General features: G+C 37.0%; 1 long non-coding RNA gene across 1 annotated transcript; it reads right to left on the minus strand.

Annotated features, from left to right (window-relative positions):
• Nucleotides 1-250: 250 nt before the first annotated feature.
• LOC106035729 (uncharacterized) lies at nt 251-21568 on the minus strand. The gene is made up of 3 exons (XR_007162933.2): nt 20409-21568; nt 17751-17828; nt 251-1277 (listed from the first exon to the last, which is right to left on the minus strand). It is a non-coding gene; the product is annotated as an uncharacterized lncRNA (long non-coding RNA).
• Nucleotides 21569-21815: the final 247 nt, after the last annotated feature.

Consider the following 21815-nt stretch of genomic DNA (forward strand, 5'->3'; position numbering starts at 1 on the left):
GCAGAGCTTGATAAGTCTGTGAATTATATGATATCTATGAAACAGAGAGCTGTATGATCATAAATCATACATGTTTTCCTTTCCTTAGCAAGAAAAGCTCTTGAACATAATGCCAAATTCATAATACAGCATGGGAGAAGGGCTACAATACTTATTGCAGAGATTGCATAACAATCTATAATACCAAGAGCCTCTATAATAAACATTAATTCCTTTATGTAATATTCTGAAAACTTGTAGGACACGATAACATAACAGGCTTTCATATTTAAATGGCTATGACAAGGAAGACAGCAATCAATTGTTCTCTGTGGTCAGCGGCAGAGAGTCATAGGAGAAAGGGACTTAGTTTGCAGCAAAAAAAGTAGTTAAAATTTAGGGGAAATTTTCTAAGTTCTAAGATTAAGCCAAATATTAGATCAATTTTCTGAAGAGGTTGGTGGAATTTCCATCATTAAAGAGCTTGTTTTAGCTGCCATGGAGATGACCTGCTGAAGAAAATCTAGAGCTTTTGATTGTGTCACAGCCCAGCATTATGACAGACCTTGACGCATTTCTGTCTATATACACCTCTATGGTCCTACAGTTAAAAGAATAGTACTGATTGAAGCGAGAAGGGAATTTAGCCAGCAGTGGCCCTATCTTGTCAGCTCACCATCCCCACTTCTCCTACAGAAAAAGAGAAAACAATCCAGGTGCTCCTAGATTGTTTGGATTTTATTCTATAAAAATAGAGGTGTATTTCCTGATTTTTTTTAAAGATGTTTTGTTTCTTAATTTGCATACCTAAGTATTCTGTTGTCATGGAAATCTCTTCTCTGAAGTCCTTGAAGACCAGTTCTCTTGCTTCAATTCTGTTTCAAATTTTCTGCATCATCAACTAATTTTTATTCTTACTTCAGGTTTCCCATATATCAACTTGTTACATCTAAATGACAGTCTTACCATCTCTCAGGCCAAAACCTCACACTACTTGGCCATAAGAAAAGACGTTTCACTTTAGACAAGTGTATTAAGTCTAATACGATGCCATTTGTTGACTAAAATGAATTAATATTTTTAATTCTTTCAGTGAAAGAGCAACCACGTTGATAAGGATTTGGCAGCTCAGCAAACAAGCAAGAAGTCATAGTACTTATGAAATGATAGAAAGGATATAGCTGTAATGAAATTCAGGTAGAATTGCTTGAGTAATCACAGTACAAATATCTTGCCTATGCCCATCTTCTTACATTGCTTGAAGGTAGTCTCACAGTCTGTCCTGAAAGCTGAAATACCTGATTAAGGCAAAAAAATGAATCACATCAGCTTTCCTTCCACATAAATGCCAACCTATCAGTCTCTTACTTTTCACCAGTTGCAGCCCAGGTAGGTTCAGATTTTTCAGTGATCACAGATATAAATACTGAAGGGATTTAGTGAGATCAGGCTTTCATGAGTAAAAATGGCATTACACCTTTGGCTATTATGAGAAGTTTGAAAACAAATACTGTCTTTCATAGAAGAAACATATGCATAATATGCATATGGAAAAAAAAAAATGTTTGAAGAAGCAGTCCTCCAAAATAACAAGCTTTGGTCACTAACAACCTGGAGGGATTTTAGAATTTAGTCCACCCATAGCTCATCTTATGGTCAATGAAAGTTCTACATCAGAATGAAATAATTTTAGTCTCTAAGCATATGACAAAAGGTGCACTTGCAACTTAATGATCAAGAAGCTGCCAAGGTCAACCTTCCAGCCAATGACCTAAGGGCAGATATACATCCTAAATGAAAAACGCCGGAATGTATCTGCCTTACTCTCCAGTTTTTTCACCAGCTAGCTGACCCAATGCCATCTTGATATTCAGCCAAATTGCATTTGTGCCGCAGTTCCCCCAGAAAGACAGCAATGTAATCTTCCTTCATCAGGAGTTGGAAATGCAGATATAAAGCTGTATTATCTGCATGCTGAAGCAGAACTCACTTTTTTTTTTCAACAGCCTCCCATATGTGCATATAGCTTGATTAATTAATGACTAAAGTAGAGCATAAAGCAGCATCACTGATCACACTTTTATTTATTATTAAATCTATAAGGCAGGCTTCTGTCTCTTAGCTGCTGTCATCAGCATCCTCCCAGTTTGATCCACTAGACTAGGTTAAAGCCAGAATTTTCTCTCTTAATTACTTTGTTCCTTTACAGTAGTATTCTAAGTGCTGCAGATCAAGTCAGTTCAATGGTAGTAATTATTTTTTTCTATAATAATAAAAAAAATAATCACTGCAAAATGTGATTTAAGATTGTGGGTCTCTGTGTTCCCTAATTTAAGTTATTATTGTGGTGACAGTACACTGGAGTGAATAAGTATAAATACGTAAACTTATGAAGCTGTCTCTTAGTCTTCCAGTTTTAAACACTTCAGTTCTCCATTACATATATATGTATATAGTATGTATTTTACAGGTTACTATCAGTTTGCTTACCCTTTTGCATCATTCTTATTCAAATGACTTTTTAGCTTTGAAAGATTATATACACATTTTATTTTTACATCTCCCAGAAGAGTACTATGACTTTAAGAACTGAAAGATAAATTCTCAAATATGTCATTCCTGCCCCAATGTGCTTATTTATAAACTAATGCTGAATGTCAACTGACCAGTACTATCTATTAAGAACTTAATAATAAGTATTGCTATTCTTACCATCAAAAAACATGAGGTTAATTCTTCCTTCCCATCAACAAAGCATGACATTGTTTGAAATACTGTCAGCCTGAAACTCATTTTTATTTCCACTTGCACATTCTCAGCATACCAGCTAGAAAATTTTCAAAATAAGTTAAAGATAAAATTGACCTGAATCTCAAAGCTGTGTCCCTAAGAAGAAAGAGTACCATGACCTGTATGATACACTTTATGAGAAATGTCAATATGAAATGTGGTACTGCTTGTTGCTTTTGAGATTTGAGAGATGTGGTTTGTTAGCAGCTATGAATGTTTATATTTCCACAGGAGTTGGAAAAGAGAAGGGATTACCAGGTCACAGACTAGATTAATATGCAAGGGCATCCTAGTTTACTCTCACACAATGCTGAGCTCACTGAATTGCATGTACGAGGCACAGATAAAGGCAGTGCTGAAGAAAATGGATTTATGCTGAGAATTTGCTTAGAAGATCCAATAAAGTCAGACTTCCCTATGTGCTGCTCATTTTTGGGGTCACTAGACAGAAGATTCATTGACACCTTTCTCAAACAGTTAGATGATTTAGATCTGCTTTTGCCACTCCAGATTCACCATTCTTTTCTCACAAGAATCCAACTTATTTGTAAATTGCCAGTTTCAACTCTTAGGACTCCTTTGCTCTAGGAAACACCAGGTCCTGAGCTTTCTGAGATTCATGCCATCTCACATGAGGCCTGAGTAGTCATACAAAGTCACTATTTCCTCATTTTTCTACATGAGAGTATTGGGATTGAGGGAGAGTTTGCAGAACAAAGTTTATTTTTGTGGATTTTATTTACCCATCTGCTTATCTCTTCTATTATCCTCTCCTTTCTTCAATACAATTCTTATACAATTATTACAGAGGCAGAGTTGTACAGTAAATGATTCTTCGAGTCATTTGAGTGACCAAGTACTATCAGCCTAGACTAGCTCCAGCAAGATATCAACTTAAGGGCAAATATCAACTTAAGAAATGCAAAGGATCCATGATAATAATTTCCAGATATGACATGGGCTCTGGTAGGAGCAAGGAGCAGGAAGTCAGAAAACCATAGGAAAGCTTAGGAAACCAGGGCTTGGAAGGAACTATGGTGAATTTCCAATTCCTGAAAACACGTTTAAAAGACAAAATAGGTTATGTGAACAATTAACCAATAAAAGAAGAATTAATTCTTAAACATTTTGAATGGGTAGCACAAATGCAGATAGCCATAGTGAATGCCAATTTCCCAACATTTCTATGCCATACATTTCCAACTTTAAAGCGAAGCTAACATGGAAAGTGAATCCCTACTTTCAGCTTCAGTCTAGCTCTGAGATACGTCTGCAACAGCGGCAAACTACAAGGACTGTGTGCTTCTGTTGCACTTCTCTCCCACTAAGGTTAAACTTTGGAGACCATTTCAGGGATTTCACATTCTTTGGCTTCAGGGGATCCCAGCAAATAAACATGAAAGTAATGGTCAAGAGGGAGTATGCATAACCTTTTCCCAGCTTACACCATGTGGCCCTCAGCAGGACTTGATCAATGCAGCTAGAGCTACTGCAGGGTATAGTGAAAAAATTAACCAGCTTACTGTCATAAAAGATAACATTGCTAACTTCCATGTTATTCCTTTTTCATATGAGCCTGAAGGCATGCGATTAGTCACCACATTGCCTTGTCACATCAGGTGCCTTAGTTCTGTCACAAAACTAACAACCAGTCTCTAGCAAAAGCAATTATTTCTCCATAAGGTACACTTCGGGGCTTCTTCTGAATACCACCTGACAAAGCCTGTTTTATGAGTGACAGCTATGTAAAGAAAAGATTGCCACTCACTCATTAGGGATGACCTGACCTAAACCGCCTCCTGCGTATGATTTTTTTCTTGATGGAGAGAGGTTGTGACTGCATTGTTGAATCAGTAATGGAATTATAGGTTTGTATACTTTAAAATCTGTTAGATCATTTCATCTTCTCAATCCTATTTTAATAGGAGAAAGAGAAGGACGATTTACAGAATAAATTACTTTTTAAATGGCATATGTGCACATTTAATACTATTAGGACACTAAGTGTCAGACAAAATGGAATCAGAAATGGAGATGGAAAGTTGCTACCATGGCCAGGGTAAGTAAGGTCAGGAAATGGGGAAGAAATTGATTCCACAAAGTCAAAGGTCTATGCAGCGAATGTTGCCAGGAACTGTGCCAAAGTCAAGAACTAGGAAAGCGAAGATTAGATAGGGAGATCAGGACAAGCACCAGGCAACAGAATTGAGCAAGTGGGACATAAATTTAGCTAGGAAACAAGTTTAACAATCAAAAGTAATTTGTGCCTTGAAAATCTGTCAAATTTTGGTAAACCAGCAATCAGACTCATAAACCCAGCTGCAGTTGCTAATGCTATCAAGCCATCATTCTCCTGTGGCAAAGGTTGTGACCAACTGGCAAAGCTTTAAAAAAAAAAAAAAAATTAAAAAAACTGCTTGGCCATGTGGATAGTAATGTATTGACAAAGATGATAAACCAGAAAAAGAGGAGAGTGCAACCTTGTGTTGACTATCTAGCACCACACCTTTCCAAATTAAAATACTTCGAAGAATAACTGTTAGACTCTCTTATGGTGTCTACATGCCACTGATACCTCAGCTAGCGATACGGCTATTGCAAGCCTTTCTGCATGGCACCATATTCTATCATACAGAGCTCAGACCATTGTTTCTTGTGTTCCAGTTGCTAAACCATTAGAAAGCAAGTATTGTAATGCTCAGATGAAAATCAGAATATATGGACATGAGGAAATTATATGGATATGAGGAAAAGACTACATTAGACATCTAACGTGTAATACAGCCATTTTATTTGTTAATTCCTCTGCTGGTTTTTATAATTCAAAGCACCCACATTATACTAGAAATAATTGGGAGCCTATATGGACTTTGTACATGCTATCCAGTGGAAGCACTGTTTTATAAATCAGTATTATCATGAGTTCCTGAAGTTCTATCATATAACCTTTCTTGTTTATTACAGTATTCTGTATCGGACTGAAAGCAGCCCTGAGGAGAAGGACCTGGGAGTGTTGGTTGAAGAGGTGCTCCACATAAGCCGGCAATGTGTGCTTGCAGCCCAGAAAGCCAACCGTACCCTGGGCTGCATCAAAAGCAGCGTGGTCAGCAGGTTGAGGGCGTTGATTCCCCCCCTCTGCTCTGATCTCATGAGACCCCACCTGGAGCCCTGCATTCAGCTCTGGGGCCCCCAGTACAAGAAGGACATGGACCTTTTAGAACAAGTCCAGAGGAGGGCCATGAAGATGATCAGAGGGCTGGAGCCCCTCTCCTGTGAGGACAGGCTGAGAGAGCTGGGGTTGTTCAGCCTGGAGAAGAGAAGAGAAGAGAAGAGAAGGTTCTCTTCTCCGGAAAGAGATATTAAGGAGGTCTTCCAGTACCAAAAGGAAAGCTGGAGAAGGACTCTGTCAGGGAGTGTAGTGATAGAACAATGGATAATGGCTTTAAACTAAAAGAGCATAGATCTGAATTAGATGCATGGAAGAAATTCTTTCCTATAAGGGTGGTGAGACACTGTAACAGGCTACCCAGAGAAGCTGTGGATGCTCTGTCGCTGTCCCTGGCCTTGAAGGCCAGGCTGGATGGGGCTTTGAGCAACCAGGTCTAGTAGGAGTTGTCCCTGCCCATAGTAGGGGGTTGGAACTGGATGATCTTTAAGATCCCTTCCAACCAAAACCATTCTGACTCTAAAGTTCTTATAATTAACTACATGCAGTCTTCACCTGGAAGTAACACCTTTGGTATTTCTGGGGTATGATAACTGACTGTATTACTGGTATGATAGCTGACTGATAGCTATGAAACTCTGCTAGTAACAGAAAAGAATGATGAAACATGCTGGAAATTTGTTTTTGTTTGGTTGGTTTTTTTGTTTGTTTGTTTTTTTAAATTACATTCAGGAACACCTATTAGAAGACTTTTGTGTCATGATAACAAGAACATTAATAACACAGAGCACCATCTGCCACAGTACCATAATTAAAGTTTCAAAATTCTGAAAATCACAGGGAAAATAGTCTAGACTACACAATTCCAAAAGTGAAATGGTTGAAAAGAAGTGTATTTGCTAATGTCATTCCCTGAACATCAAACAGCATGACAGTATTTTTTGCTGAGTAGCAAATCACACACACATTTTCCTGCTCAGGAAACTTCCTGGCCCTGGTGCTTCCTACCAGTTGATGACACTTACCTACCCATTAGTCTTCTTCCATGCCCAGATTTAGTCAAACACTGCTAAAGACAGCAAATGACAGATGTATTTCACTATTCACTAAGAAATTTAGTGGTAACATATTTCTTGAACAGAATTGATAATACTTTAGTAACTATACAAAAATAACCTTCTGGAGCAACCTGTCCAACATCAGGTAGCTGGATTCATGACCTTGAGAAATAGTTAAAACAAATCAGAAGGAACTCTAGCTCAAAGCAATTCCATCTCCAAAAGACTGCCAACATTTCAAAAACCCATCAAAATTAGCATTGACAGACAACAGATCTTAAGGTATAGCACGAAATATGTTATTTGTTGTTTAACAAGACTGTCAGACATAAAAGCACAGGTGTCAGAATACTGCTTCAGGGGGAAGTAGCAATGTAGCCTCCTAAAGGGAAGACCTAATAGTGTCCATCAACTACTAATCTAGAGGTCTACACTGCACTTCCTAGTCAGTTCAGAGAAGACAATATAAATTATTTGAAAAAGTATTTGATAATAAAAGCAGATTTACCATTTGTTTCTTTAAGATACACCTCTGTGCCATAGAAATACATAGCATAAGCTAACTCCATGAACATTAATTCACCATCCAGCAAGAAAAAAACTCATTACATCTGATCACCTTCTGTGAGTTAAAAATAAATAAATAAATAAATAAATAAATCAGGTAGAAGCAAAATAAGCTGTAAACTCAATATGAAATGAAGAATTTCCTTTGAAACAGCTTCTTGCTATGGGAATAAATTCACTAACAGTTAATACAGCTAATAAAAATAAAGTCATTATTCTTCTTATAGCATAAAAGACATTCAGTGAAAGTTATCTTTGTACTTACTGATTTAACAGGCCCAAAGAGTAACTATATCTTTTGTGTTTGTTTGTTGTTGGGTTTTTTTGTTTGTTTTTTAAATATACGCATGCAGATTTTTTGATCTCATCTTGCATAGAACTGTCTTTGGAAAGGGAGCTAAGAAATACACACTATTTTCAGTGCTCAAATGCTGTTTTAGGCATATAAGAAAAAGCAGCAGAAATATTAATCTCAACTCAGCTTCAGTGACAGACAACGTGTTGCCATAACTGCCTACAACATGCTGATTCAAAGTGAGAACGTTGTTATAATTGTGCACTATCATGCATTTTTGAAGAAATTGAATCCCATAATAGGTGTAAAAGTTTAACAATCTACAGAGTCACATATAAAGCAAAACATAACAGAGGATGCAGTAAAATCTCCCTTTATGTCAGATGAACCAGTAATAGGTATTGGAATGACAAATAATTTTCAGGTCTAAATGCCTTAGGAAATTACATCTCTGGAACAGAAATATCCAAATCCCTAAAATTACTGCCTTTTCTCCCTCTGAATATTACTTTTCACCTGGATTACTCACTATCAAAGGATTTTTTAAAATATCAGAAGCAAATAGATACCTTACTTATTATTCCCATACCTTACTTATTAAGTCTAACTTACTCAGAGGATCATCTTAAAGGACTATAGCTTGAACCTGGACTCATTTACCAATCCCTTAGAGAATGCTGACATATCTTACCTCCTCTGTTTCCTTATCTGTAAAATGAAGCTAATTTGAGTGAAAGCAGAAAAAGACCTCTACACTGTTACTGGAAACAACCCAGTTGGATATTTTTGAATACGTAAAGAGTAAATAAGACAAAAAAGTTGTTAGGTTTCTAAAGTACAGCACAGAGGGTGCTGTAACAAAATGCCAGAAGACAAAGCCAGCTATACCACTTCAAAAAAAAATGTCTTTTAGCACTGTTTTGTTATTCAGATCATGCAATAAAGAGCCAATTGTTTGTTTCTTAGGAAAGCAGAAGTCCTCCTGATTTGAGTAGATGAATGGGCTTCCATAAAGTCTGTAAGTTTTGACTCAGTATTGGGAAAAAATTAAACCAAAATGAAGCCATCATTTTTACTCTTCATGCTCTTGCTCAGGCCAAATGAAAAAAAAAAAAATGAATGAAAGCAACTTGTCATACTGAAACCACATCTTCAATGGAAAACACGATTCAGCTCCTTTATTGCCATACAGAAAGGTTTCAGGATCTTTTTTTATGAACTCAAATGTGTTTCAAGCTAACGAGAAGATTACATTAAAAATCATAACAACTATGTATTGATTTATTCTGTGTTTGAAGAAAGATACTAAATTTTTGCTATACCTCTGCTATATCTCTGTATCTTTGCTCTATTTTGCATAGAGGGGAAGAAAAATAATTTCCCAGAGAGAAATTAAAAACAAAAATGTTTTGCTTCTGCCTGCAAGAAACTTTGTAACAAGGATGAGGAGTGGAAATTCTGAATAATTGTGGTAGGATTCACTGTATTTATGCATGTCAATACATGCATATGTCTCAAGTGAGATCATAGTTAAAAATCATAGACTGATGACTGTCATGGCATGGAATATTGTTCAAGGAAAAACAAAATAAAAGCAAAGACTTCTTCACACACAAGGTGTCAAAAGCCAAGATACTTCTCCGTGAATGAGCTAGGATTCTCTACTTCAGGTATGACTTGTATCTGAAAATTGCATAGATTTTGGCAGATAAAGAGCAGATACACCAGTTTCATTTGTAGCTTTGCTCATAGAATAGGTTTAATGCGTCTTTTTAGAAGAATAGTAAGATTGCTTTTCTCCTTTTCTAATCCAGTCTTTGAATCTGAAAATATCTAAATTCAGTTCAGCCTCAACTGCAGTCTCAAGGAACAACCTGTGCAGCAACTGCTGTTTCCAAATAAGTGCACTGATGTTGAGATTCACAGGAATCAGAAAACAAAGAAAAAAAAAAGTGTGCCAGGTGTGGGAAACTATTTTGACACAATGAATAGCTAGTGACAGTTTCCTAAACAAAGTCTCCCTGGTGTTACGTCTGGCTGTTTCTGAAAACACTATGAAGCACCTAAATACCTTTTCAAAAATCTGTATCTCAGGATTCTATCAAAATTGTTCAGCATATATACCTAAACCAGATTCCTCTTAGCTTCTGAAAATGTCAGTTAGGTTTTTATGTAAATACTACAGAGGCTTCGAAAGCAGACGTATAATTCCATTGGAATCTCTCAAATACTCCCAAGAACTACTCAAAGACTTAGTTTCAGAGCTATCTACACTTAAGAAAACAATAATAAACTGACCTTTCTGTTGTAAAATTACTTTCACCCATTTCTAACATGTTGCTTCAGTAAAAATACAGAAGTCCACTTACTGCACAGGTGGGAAACAATCCATGCTAGTATATTCTGTATGTGAGAAACGGTTACTTAATATGAAATCGGAATTATTTTTGAAAATAACAATTTTCGTTTGGAAGTTCTACAGTAACTACAATATGTTTACATGGCTCAAGAAGCCTGTTATTTTGTTAAGAAAGATTGTTTATTAACTAGAAGGACAAAATATAGAAAGAAATTATGTGGTTTCTTATTTTCAGCAAGAAAACTTAATGCTTCATTTTACTGCAAACTTTCCTATGCATGGACTGATGTACTTGTTATGAAAGTGCTTCCTTTTTTCAATGTCAACTATTTTTAGGTTACATACTTCAGTCATTCACATTTGAAAAACAGGTTTTATGTCTAGAACCTCCTAAGAACAGAAAAAAAGATGTTCCAAGTGTTCAGTCCCTTCGATCCTTATTCCCATTCTGTCTCACTTGTCTCGGTGCTGTCTGCAGAATATATAGCTTAAATCTAATAGCCAAAGTAGCAGAATTAACAAAAACTGCATGGGGGTGTAATGCTGATACCTGTTTGACAGCTCAAATTTATAATCTTCTTGTCAGTCTTCTAGCAGCCAATATTCTGTGTTCTTGCTGAAAGCCAGGCAAAAGAAGAGAAACATTTCTGTGCTATGTATTTAAGAAAGAAAAACAAACCTGATATGAAGTACATGTACTTCACCTTTGGCTGAGTCACAAAAGGGTTAGGTTGCTCTGCCATTCAGCTGAAAAGCCCAGCATGAATACACTGCCTTAGCTGGCAGGCTGGAAGAGAAGGGGAGACATGTTTGGATGACTGCATCAGCAGCTGCATGGATGAAGCCCACAGGTGTGGTTCACAAGGAGAAAAACTAAAAAAAAGCTGAGGTTTTAAATGGGATGTTGTCGGGAGGGGCATTCTAAAGCAGCAGAGCTCTTCTCCAACAGTGAAAGGGGAACTGTTGGGGGAGAGGGATCAGCAGCTGTCTAAATAGTTAAAGTACGGCAATAAACAAACAAAAGCCACTAACACAGGGAAAAATCAAGGCATAATATTATGTTTAAAGTTCTATTCCACCTTGCTTATAAGTTTGGTAATGGTCACCCCAGAAGAATTGTATTATAACCTTACTGTAAGCAGTTTAAAAGTATTTGGCTTTATTATATTTATATAACAAAGGCCTTACAGTCAAAACACAGTCCTTTACCATAAATATCAGAAATATTATTGGGTTTTCTAACAATGAGAATTGTGCCAGCAGAACACAATCAAGGATCCCACAACTGAAGGCAGCAAATATTTTTTCATCCCCAGTGTTTTAAGTTTCAGTTTATATTTTAATGGCGTCAGTGCCTGTCTCTATCAACCATAACAGGCTCAAAATAGAAAAAAAAAAAAAAAGAAGACTAGATTAGGGTGTATTTCACCCATATATTTTAATACCACTTCTATTCCACCATAAAGATTTATTTCCTAAAAAGTTATGAACTTTTAGTTCATAACATACTTTCAGTTCCATATTGCTCTAGTTGTCATTGTTGTAATTTACAACTAAGTTATAATTCATAGATTTTCAGTGGATCAGAGTTGAGAGAAAGACTTCTTGGCCAATACTAGCAGTTTCTTTCATATCATGATGTCATCTAAGAGTCAACGTGACTTTCTAGAGCACAAATGCAAAAGATGAAGGCATATAGTATAAAATCACTTAAGCAAAATTCTCTTTCAGTGCTATTTTAGGCCAGATGTCAAAGTCAAGTTGCTCTGGTAATTTTTCCTGATGAGGAATTATGAGACAATGCTTCATCTCTAATATTTGTTATTAATAGAACTAAAGTACCAACAGTCTTTCTAGAAAGTGTTACTAAAACCTTCTAGCTCTTTATCATAACTACGTAGCAATGCCATATGCTTAAAATATCTTTTCTTTCTTCCTCACATAGCTTAGAGTCTTTCTTCATGCATGTGCTTTACATACAGTATGATCTTTGCTGTATTAAAGATGAAAGTTGTTTTCCCTTGAAGCTAAAATAATAATGTTATGGGAAAATACTATTATTTCAGACATCACCGACAGTAAGAATTCTTAAGATAGCTCACCATCACTAACATCTTTTTTGGGGAAAAAAAACATAACTTGAAATGAAGTAAAATAGTGAACTATCAGTAAGACAATCTGCAGATACTTAGAAACATTTTAGAAATATTAGCAGTGCAACCAAGTGGAAAGAATTTGATCTCTTGATGCTGAAAAATGCAACCATGAAGTTAACGATAATGCAAAAAATCTAATATGATAAAATGGATAAATAAGGAAATAAACCCAAATAAATGCTTAAGTTGTGCTATTAGGTAATTCTGCATAGTGGTTTTAATACACACAGAAGAAAACTGATCATAAAATAAAGTTAGTTAATGAGCTAACAATCAGCAGCTGAGTGCAGAAGTACAGTTTTGCTACTGTCTTTTGTTAATCAACATACAAATTGACCGGATCAAATAGTTAATGAAGACCTATAGAAATTATAGCAAAGACCATTTGGTTCATCTTAGTTTTTAAGACAGCCTACAATGTCTGCCACTTCATACTGATTCCAAAACATTCCAAAACACATAGTAGAACCTGAAAATCATAGTGGAAATATTCCCTATGTATTCCCTCTGGTATATGACTAAAGCTTCCCCCTCTCCCCATAATTTAATTAAAAGGATGACTGCCCTTCAACTCCTTTTTTTTTTTTTTTTTTTTTAATTTTGGTCTATAAATGAATGGAATCATCTGCCAACAATAATATATATTTGTTGAACAGGCATTTAAGACTTTTTTGGTATCAGAATAGAGAAAAAACAATTCATTCTGATCAGGATGGAATTATTCACAGATTCACAGATTCACAGATTTCTCTAGGTTGGAAGAGACCTCAAGATCATCGAGTCCAACCTCCGACCTAACACTAAGTACTCCACTAAACCATATCCCTAAGCTCTACATCTAAACGTCTTTTAAAGACCTCCAGGGATGGTGACTCCACCACCTCCCTGGGCAGCCCGTTCCAATGCTTAATAACCCTTTCGGTAAAGAAGTACTTCCTAACATCCAACCTAAAACTCCCCTGTCGCAACTTTAGCCCATTCCCCCTCGTCCTGTCACTAGGCACATGGGAGAATAGACCAACCCCCACCTCTCTACAGCCTCCTTTCAGGTAACTGTAGAGAGCGATGAGGTCGCCCCTGAGCCTCCTCTTCTCCAGGCTGAACAAGCCCAGCTCCCTCAGCCGCTCCTCGTAAGACTTGTTCTCCAGACCCCTCACCAGCTTGGTCGCCCTTCTCTGGACTCGCTCGAGCATGTCCATGTCCTTCCTGTAGCGAGGGGCCCAAAACTGAACACAGTACTCGAGGTGCGGCCTCACCAGAGCCGAGTACAGGGGCACAATCACTTCCCTCGACCTGCTGGCCACACTGCTTCTTATACAGGCCAGGATGCCGTTGGCCTTCTTGGCCACCTGAGCACACTGCTGGCTCATATTCAGCCGACTATCCACCAATACTCCCAGGTCCTTCTCGGCCAGGCAGCTTTCCAGCCACTCATCTCCCAGCCTGTAGCTCTGCTTGGGGTTGTTGCAGCCCAGGTGCAGGACCCGGCACTTGGCCTTGTTGAACTTCATGCAGTTGACCTCAGCCCATCGCTCCAGCCTATCCAGATCCTCCTGCAGAGCCTTCCTGCCCTCGAGCAGATCGACACACGCACTTAGCTTGGTGTCATCTGCAAACTTACTGAGGGTGCACTGGACGCCCTCATCCAGATCATCGATAAAGATATTAAAGAGGACCGGCCCTAGTACCGAGCCCTGGGGGACTCCACTAGTGACCGGCCTCCAACCAGATTTGACTCCATTCACCACAACTCTCTGGGCCCGGCCATCCAGCCAGTTTCTAACCCAGCGAAGCGTACGCCAGTCCAAGCCCCGAGCAGCCAGTTTCTTGAGGAGAATGTTGTGGGGAACGGTGTCAAAAGCCTTACTGAGGTCAAGGTAGACCACGTCCACAGCCTTTCCCTCATCCACCAAGCGCGTCACTTGGTCATAGAAGGAGATCAGGTTCGTCAAGCAGGACTTGCCTTTCATAAACCCATGCTGACTGGGCCTGATCGCCTGCTTGCCATGCAAGTGCCGCGTGATGACCCTCAAGATAAAAATGAAAATTTTTAATTTTTTGAAATAAAAATGAAATTTTTTTATGAAAAATAATTTCCTGTGCCTCTGATTAGAAATAAAATCCTTGTCTCAATGTATTCACCATGACTAGCAAAGTTAATTTTTGATGTTTCTTCAAGTGATCCCTACATTTATTCAAATTATTTTGAATTAAATTTTGCTTATGGAGAACCAGTTAACTAAGTGCTGAGCAGTAAGCTTATAAGTTTCAACCCTTTCTAAGTTCAAGTTAGGGGATGAGATAAGAGCATGACCTACATACTGAGAATCAAAGACAACAAAAAGCAAAACTACAGCATGGAAAGAACCCAGAAACCAATGTAAGAAATAACTGAATTAGAGTAGCTGACAAAGTATCACTGTCAGGAAATGTAAGTACAGGGCAGCCAAGATAGTTCATTTAATAAGAAAAAAAATCATTTGACTAAATGAAAGAAATGAGACAAATTCATCAATTCAATAGAAACTAAATAATGCTGAATAAAAATAATTTTCATTAATTTACAAATGTTAAGTGGAAAAGAATAAAACCTTAAGAGCCTCAGGGTGGTACCAAAAGAAATCTTCAGGAAAAAAAAAATCCCTGGGCTTAGGAGCATGAAAGCACAGCTTGCAGCAGCTGCTACCAAAGTATTTCAATCACCCTGCAAAGATGAGCATCTCCTAAGCCAGCAGGACTTAATTTTTATCCATGCAAGAGACAGAAAGTGATTCTGTAGTCTTGGCAAATGCAGTACTCTTCTCACGCAAAAGGGGGCAAATTGTTATTATCTGCCAACTTTCTAGCCCATCTTCACACAGCTCCATTACAATACATAATATTGACTGAAAATATGTAATGTTTGTTTCAACTTGTAATTATTTGAGTTTGTATATACCGAGGGAATAGACTGAATCACTCATTCCTTTTCTGAATTTGGATACCATTAATGAAATCAATGCAAAGTTACCCAAGTGTCAAAGTTACTATTTTCTTCATACATAGCTTAGGAATGTTGTCACAGACTTAACAGAAAATATATATATCCCTCTTACTCAGCTCCAGCTACCTTCCCAATCACATTTTGTAGGTGCTTTAAATAACTCTTTAGCAATTACAGCACAAAGTCTACTTCAGAACTGTAGCTTCAGTAATTGGGTCAGTGACATTTTGTATGCTTTGAAACACTTCACTGACAAATTATTAGCAGCATCTGTAATAATAGATAACATTTGAACTGCTTCATATTATTTGTAATGTTATAGTTTCTTCTATATTTAATACCAAACTCAAAGCACTTGAATACTCGTTATTTTGTAAGTTTACTAATGGTGTACAAATGGAAACAATATTGTGGAGAAAAAGAAAATACACTAGTAGAGGTTCTCTTCTAATTACATCTTATCTGCTGAGATAAGAAATTGTACTAAATTACTAAAGAAAAGTCAACTAATAGATTCAGAATTTGTTAGGTCTATGTAATACTGTTCCTGAAAGCTATACCCTCCAGGCATGGAATGTTATCAAGCAAATGGGCAATGACCCCAGCCATCCTTAACTTAGGAGAAAAAAAGCACACAAAATGAGGGTGCAAATTAATTTCCTTATTCTTTTTCATACAAATAGCTCACAAGTTCTACCTTTTGAAGTCTATTTCTTAAAGGGTGACAAAAATGTACATCTAATAGCTTTTATTCAGCAATATTAAATCAGCGCAAGTTTAATCTTTTATTAATAAAGAAGATGTAGGTAAGCCTTTATGAAATACATCTTTTTAGGAAAAAAAATGTAGTTATGTCACACTTTTTAACTCACTTGCCTGGGAAGACATCTTGCATGAAATGGCCACTGCCGTGAAACTGCATTGTAGCTGGCAGTGGTGGTACCTACCTACCATTTAAGTTAAAACTGCAGACTGTAGGTGGAAGTCTTTGCTATAAAAATCAATACAAACAGGTTACTCCACACAGAAGGCCCTTCCTGTCAAAATAAACTTGTTTGTGCTAAAGCAACAGAATTGCTCATATGTGAAAATTCAAGATATTTTCAGCTTTCAAAGTTCATAAATACTTTCACTGACAGATATTAACATTTACTCAAATGAAAAATGTTTTTCCTTAATAGTTAAAAACAAAATAAAAGTCTAAGCTTTGAAAGGGTTATTAGAGAGAATTACTGCACTAGTGTCATTAAGCATAAGCTCTTTCTGCTCCCTGATAGCTTTGTTAATACAGAAGAAATGGATTAAAGTGAAATTGCCCATACTAACCATTTTCTTTTTCTAGAGAATTTGAATTCTTACCATAGAAAGCAATAAATTATACTTTTTGGCACCTTTCTTGAGCAAAAGCTATATTCAGTGTGTTGAAATAGTACCTGGAAAAATCTAATTAGAGTTAGGATCACACTAATTTTGGTGCCTATTTTTCATTCTCTTCTTATATAAGCTGTGCAGTTTGGATTTTTTTTAAACTTTTTTTAGATACTTTATATTTAGAAAATACATCATATTTACTTTATATTAGATATTTAGATTATTTATTAGATTGTTGGGATTTTTTAAAATGTTTTTAAACACTTTATTAAGTATACAGATTATTTATTAGATTTTATTTATACTTTGAACCCTATGCCCCTTGCCTTCTTCCCGTAGTGTCTTTGATGTGATGGGTGTGGAGATTTTTGCATTGCATGAATTGCCTTATAGGTTGACCAGATCTTATGATTTCTTGTGAATTTTCCTAAGCTCTTGGTGAGCTGAATTGATAATGATCAGAACATTCACAGGAAACTCACAGGTTTGAGTACCTCATGGGTTCCTGAGCACGTGCTCTACCTGCTATGCAACTAATTGAAAAGGTCACCTTCCCCTCCAACATTTTAAGATAAAGAGTTAACACTGCTCAGGTCTTACAAGAATAGCTGCAGATACATACCCTCATGAAAAGACAGTGCCCTTGTTTGGCTGGGATATCTTTACAAGCAATATAGAAATCCAAGGCTTGAATTTTACTGTAGGCATATTTCTATGTAGTTACTGGAGCCCACCTTGAAGAGTCCTAAGCTATTTATTAGCTACAGCTTTTCCATGGGTACAGCAATCATTTATAATGATGTATTTGTAAGATTTGTAGATGCATGACTTCAGAGCGGGTCAACGCATTGAATCAACAGCAAAACAGACAGCCACAGCTATGTGTTGATGCATACCTCTCCCTGAACTAGTTGGAGGTGTTCTTTTGTGAGTCTACAGTTTTCAAATAAAGAGAACAATGACTTAAATGCATCTTAGCATGTATATCATTAGTCTAGCACAGGCATATTTTCTTGTCACTTTTACCTTTGTGTTCCTTCTCTTCAGCTCATTACAGCCTGTTTCCAGCTTGCTGTCACTTGAGCTCTGATCTTGATGCTGTTTCTGCAAAGATGGCATTTCTATATTAAGTTCTGTTGATTTCAACAGAATTCTCATTGAGAGCAAAATGTTCACTTGTAGAATTAGGACTGTAGATTGCAGAGTCGTCTTCTTTCTTATCTAGCAACAACTAAATTCAATAAAAGAATAATGCCTTGTTCTCAACTGTGGTTTCTTGATGCTATTGCAATGAATATAAACAACACCATTAATTACAGTTCAGCATTGGAAAAACACAAAACAAAGCTCAGTTGACATAATAGCTGAAACACTAGATTAAAATGCATTTGTCCCTGCTCTGGTGTTTTTTGACATTATTCATTCTTGCATTAAGTTTTAGATGAATTACCTTGATCCCTAAACACTTCCCAGAGACAAATATCAGGGTTTGGATGATTGTTTAAAACACTACACTACACCCAGCTCTGTTTTGTATTATATGCCATGCATCTTATCACTATCAAGAAGAAATAGATTTCTAGAAATCAGCAGAAATACCTGTCAACCTTTGACGACAGTTTAGCTGTTCCTATACCAGTGCAGAATATGATTCCAAAAGCCTCACTAAATTTTACTACCATTAGATTTAACTATAAAAAATGAATATATTTGTTGAATTCAACACTGCTGCAGCTGCAATACTTCAATTTATTTTCTCAATTAATTTTATTTCTCATTTCTAAAGCAATACTTGGTGCTGAAAGGCAGCATGTAAACAAAATTGATGAAACACTGTACAAATTCTTAATTTCCTGTTTCACTTTCTTCTCCCCGGTTGTTATTGTTTACAGACTCACCCCACCTAAAACAAGGTAATGTGAAAAGGCAGTTAAGTCTGAAATTTCTAGTTTTAGCTGAAATAAAAGGAACTAGATTGCACAGAGAAACTGACATAACTTTGGCTACCAGATTTGAAGCTAATATAGCTTTACTGCTAGTGCATTTTATGATAAACATTGTAGAATAAATATTTATGAATAAACATCACATCTCAGACATCAATATTTTATGAATTCATTTCTTTTACAGCTTTCTTTCAATAAAACTTGAGAAAACAAATAAATAGTTATTTTGTTTCAAGTGCTGCACGATCAGATGAGCCTAGACTTCTATAGCGCCTCTCACATAAACTGTTAAATATGCACATTGTTCAACAGAGGGAATGCAAAGTTATTCTGCTATGACAGAAGGATTTACTGCTGTTCCATATCCTATCCAGAATTCCCAAAGCCCATGGATAGAAAAGTCTCCTGTTTGAATTTAGAAAACCTACGGCTTTTGCTGTGCTCTGTTTCCTCCTCCTCTCTTTTAATTGCTAAGGGAGATTAGCAAAACTAGCCCAGAACCCATGGTGCAGCCTTTCAGAATGCTCTCTCTTCTTAGTCATGTTAGCCAAATTGATTTTACCAATAACGACTACTTTTACATGTTCTGATCCTATATAGCCTCTAAATTTATGATTCAATTTGCCTTTATTTGGCTCCTGTTCTTAAAAGGATCATAAATTTGCTATTAATCTTTGATTGTGTTCCATCTGCTCTCAAGGTGACTTCTATTCCTTCAGTACTTACCACGGAGCTACCTGCCAAGCAATCGCTCTGCTGTCAGGCTACGTGTTTTTCCCGGAACAGTTGTATCAGGGTATTTCATTCTTGTTTCATAAGCTGATTATCAACAGCACCAGATCATAACATTCAATTCATATATAATCCTGATTCTGAAAACACCTTTAACTTCTCACTTTCCTTCAGGATGATTTGGCCCAGTATCAAACACTACTATCATCAAAGAAACCAAAAATATTCTCCAGTGTAGTAGTTGAACCTTGGCTTCTAGTTAGGGTAAGGTGTATGGTACAGCACATTTGAATTCAAGAGCAATGCTTCTGGCACAGGAAACCTCTGAATCACCTCAATCACAAATTTCTGGAGGTGAAAGAGTATTCTGGAAATCATCACTATAAACTTGTTGTTTTTATTTTTTCTACAATATTGTATTGGCCAGCATCATTAACAGAAGGAAACTACACTGGATGAATGGTGGGTTTCACCTGGTACAGACATTTTCCTGGTTGTTGTGTTAGCTGCTCCACAGTAGTTCATCTTCCTAAGTGTTGTAAACTAGCCTAACCTTAATTTATTTTTTCCACATATGAAAGATAATCAATATTGCTTGAAAACTGGAGAGAAGTGGTGTGAATAAAATGCAAGTGGCCCAATGTGTAGTCCTGCCTTTACAGGCACAGCAAGATACAGCTGCAACTCAGACTCTAGCCTGGTACATAAAGTAGGTAACCAACAGTGTTCCCAAGCCCAGGAAAAGAAAAGGAATGTAAAGAGGTAACAGCATTCTATTTAGTTCTTTGAAGCTGAACAAGCTTAAGAATTGAAACAGCTTTGCAAGACCTTCCTCCTGCAGCTGCTATCTATACAAATCCAAACCCTAACAATAGCATTCCACCCAGGCAAACAACACAGTACCAAAAATTGAGGAAAAAAACATTGAAACTGAGCAATAACGGTTTCTGATTTGCTTATAGAGAATGAAATGAAATTCAGCAGATAGTAAAAAGACCCTTCTTACCGAAGAATCTTGTCTTCCATATCAGCTTCCATAGATTCCCATATAAGCAAGATATTAAGTGTCGTCTAAAAATTGAAGACAAAGTTCTTATACCAGTTGACAGTAGTGCTTTTTTTGGTCTTGATTTTATTTTTAAAGTATGCAGTCAATTCAATCAATAGCCTATCTACACATGCTATTTCAGGTAAGCAAGGACTCTGCAGATTGAAAGTGCTTCAACCCAAAAACAGGTTTTCTTGTCACTACTGACTATATCTGAACAGATTTTTTTAGCCTGATGTTCTCAGACTTTATAAGGAAAACACTTTGATATCAGCCACAATTTTCTAGGCAGGCAAGGTTCACAGGCCTTCTGGAGAACAGAAATTGTTCATATGAATCTGTTTTAGTCCACCGTTTACCTCTTTGAGCTTGCCAACTTTATAATAGAATTGCTCCAGAAGCCACATTTGCTGCAAACAAAACACTTAACCTCCCCCTGTATTTATCAGAAAAAAAAAATAATAATAAAAAAATAAATTCTCTAAACACCTGGAAAACTGAGAATAATGCTTTCTTGTTATCCTCTAACTACTAGCTGTTCATATACCTGGCCTAGCTAAACTCCTATCAAAGTCACAGCTTCTAGTCTCCAGGAGTTTAAGGCTAACTATAATCCTAAATAATAGTTTCCAGATGGGTAGGAAACCCAGGACTCCTAGAAAATTAATGGCAAGTGAGTCAGAGCTGCAGGTAGCATCTCCCAAATTATATCTTCTAGCCCATCTGAATTAATTAAATTCACTTTAACAGCGACATTAGCTTTGCAGAAGTTATTTTCTGTAACTGTACTCCAGCCGTAACTTTATTCTTCAAAGGAATAAACTGCCTTCGACTCTCTGCAGCACTGGGAGAAGTTGGGAAAGCAGGCTTAGGTAAACTATTGCTTGCCTCTGTTGTTATGGCTGCTTAACAACTGAAGCAGTTCTGTAGTCTGTTGTACCTTTAATTTTACTATACATTTAGCCTTTCAGATAAGCATGCTAACCAGGAATGGCTGAAAAACATAGGAAAAGTTAATTCCCAGAGACTGATAGGAACTATAGTTGTTCCCTATGTGTTCCTGATTAGATTAAGTATTAAATGGGGTCAGAAGGGATTGAAATAGGTCTGGATCACAATCCTGCCTGTCACTTTTATACAGGATATTGCCTGGGCTCAGTGATGTTGCAGGTTGCTACCAGTCCCTCACAATAATTCCCAGTCACAAGGCCCATGTACATCAGCAAACTGCAGTCTCCTGCTCACCAGTATTTCAGGTGCCTGTGCTCAAGTTGGGTTAGGAAACCAGTCGCCACACCACTGCTGTGTGCTCTGGCTGATGCCCTCTTTCTCAAGCAGGCATTTTGGGCCCTAAAGCCTTCCTGA

Source organism: Anser cygnoides, chromosome 4, assembly GCF_040182565.1.
Source record: "Anser cygnoides isolate HZ-2024a breed goose chromosome 4, Taihu_goose_T2T_genome, whole genome shotgun sequence".
Taxonomy (NCBI): domain Eukaryota; kingdom Metazoa; phylum Chordata; class Aves; order Anseriformes; family Anatidae; genus Anser; species Anser cygnoides.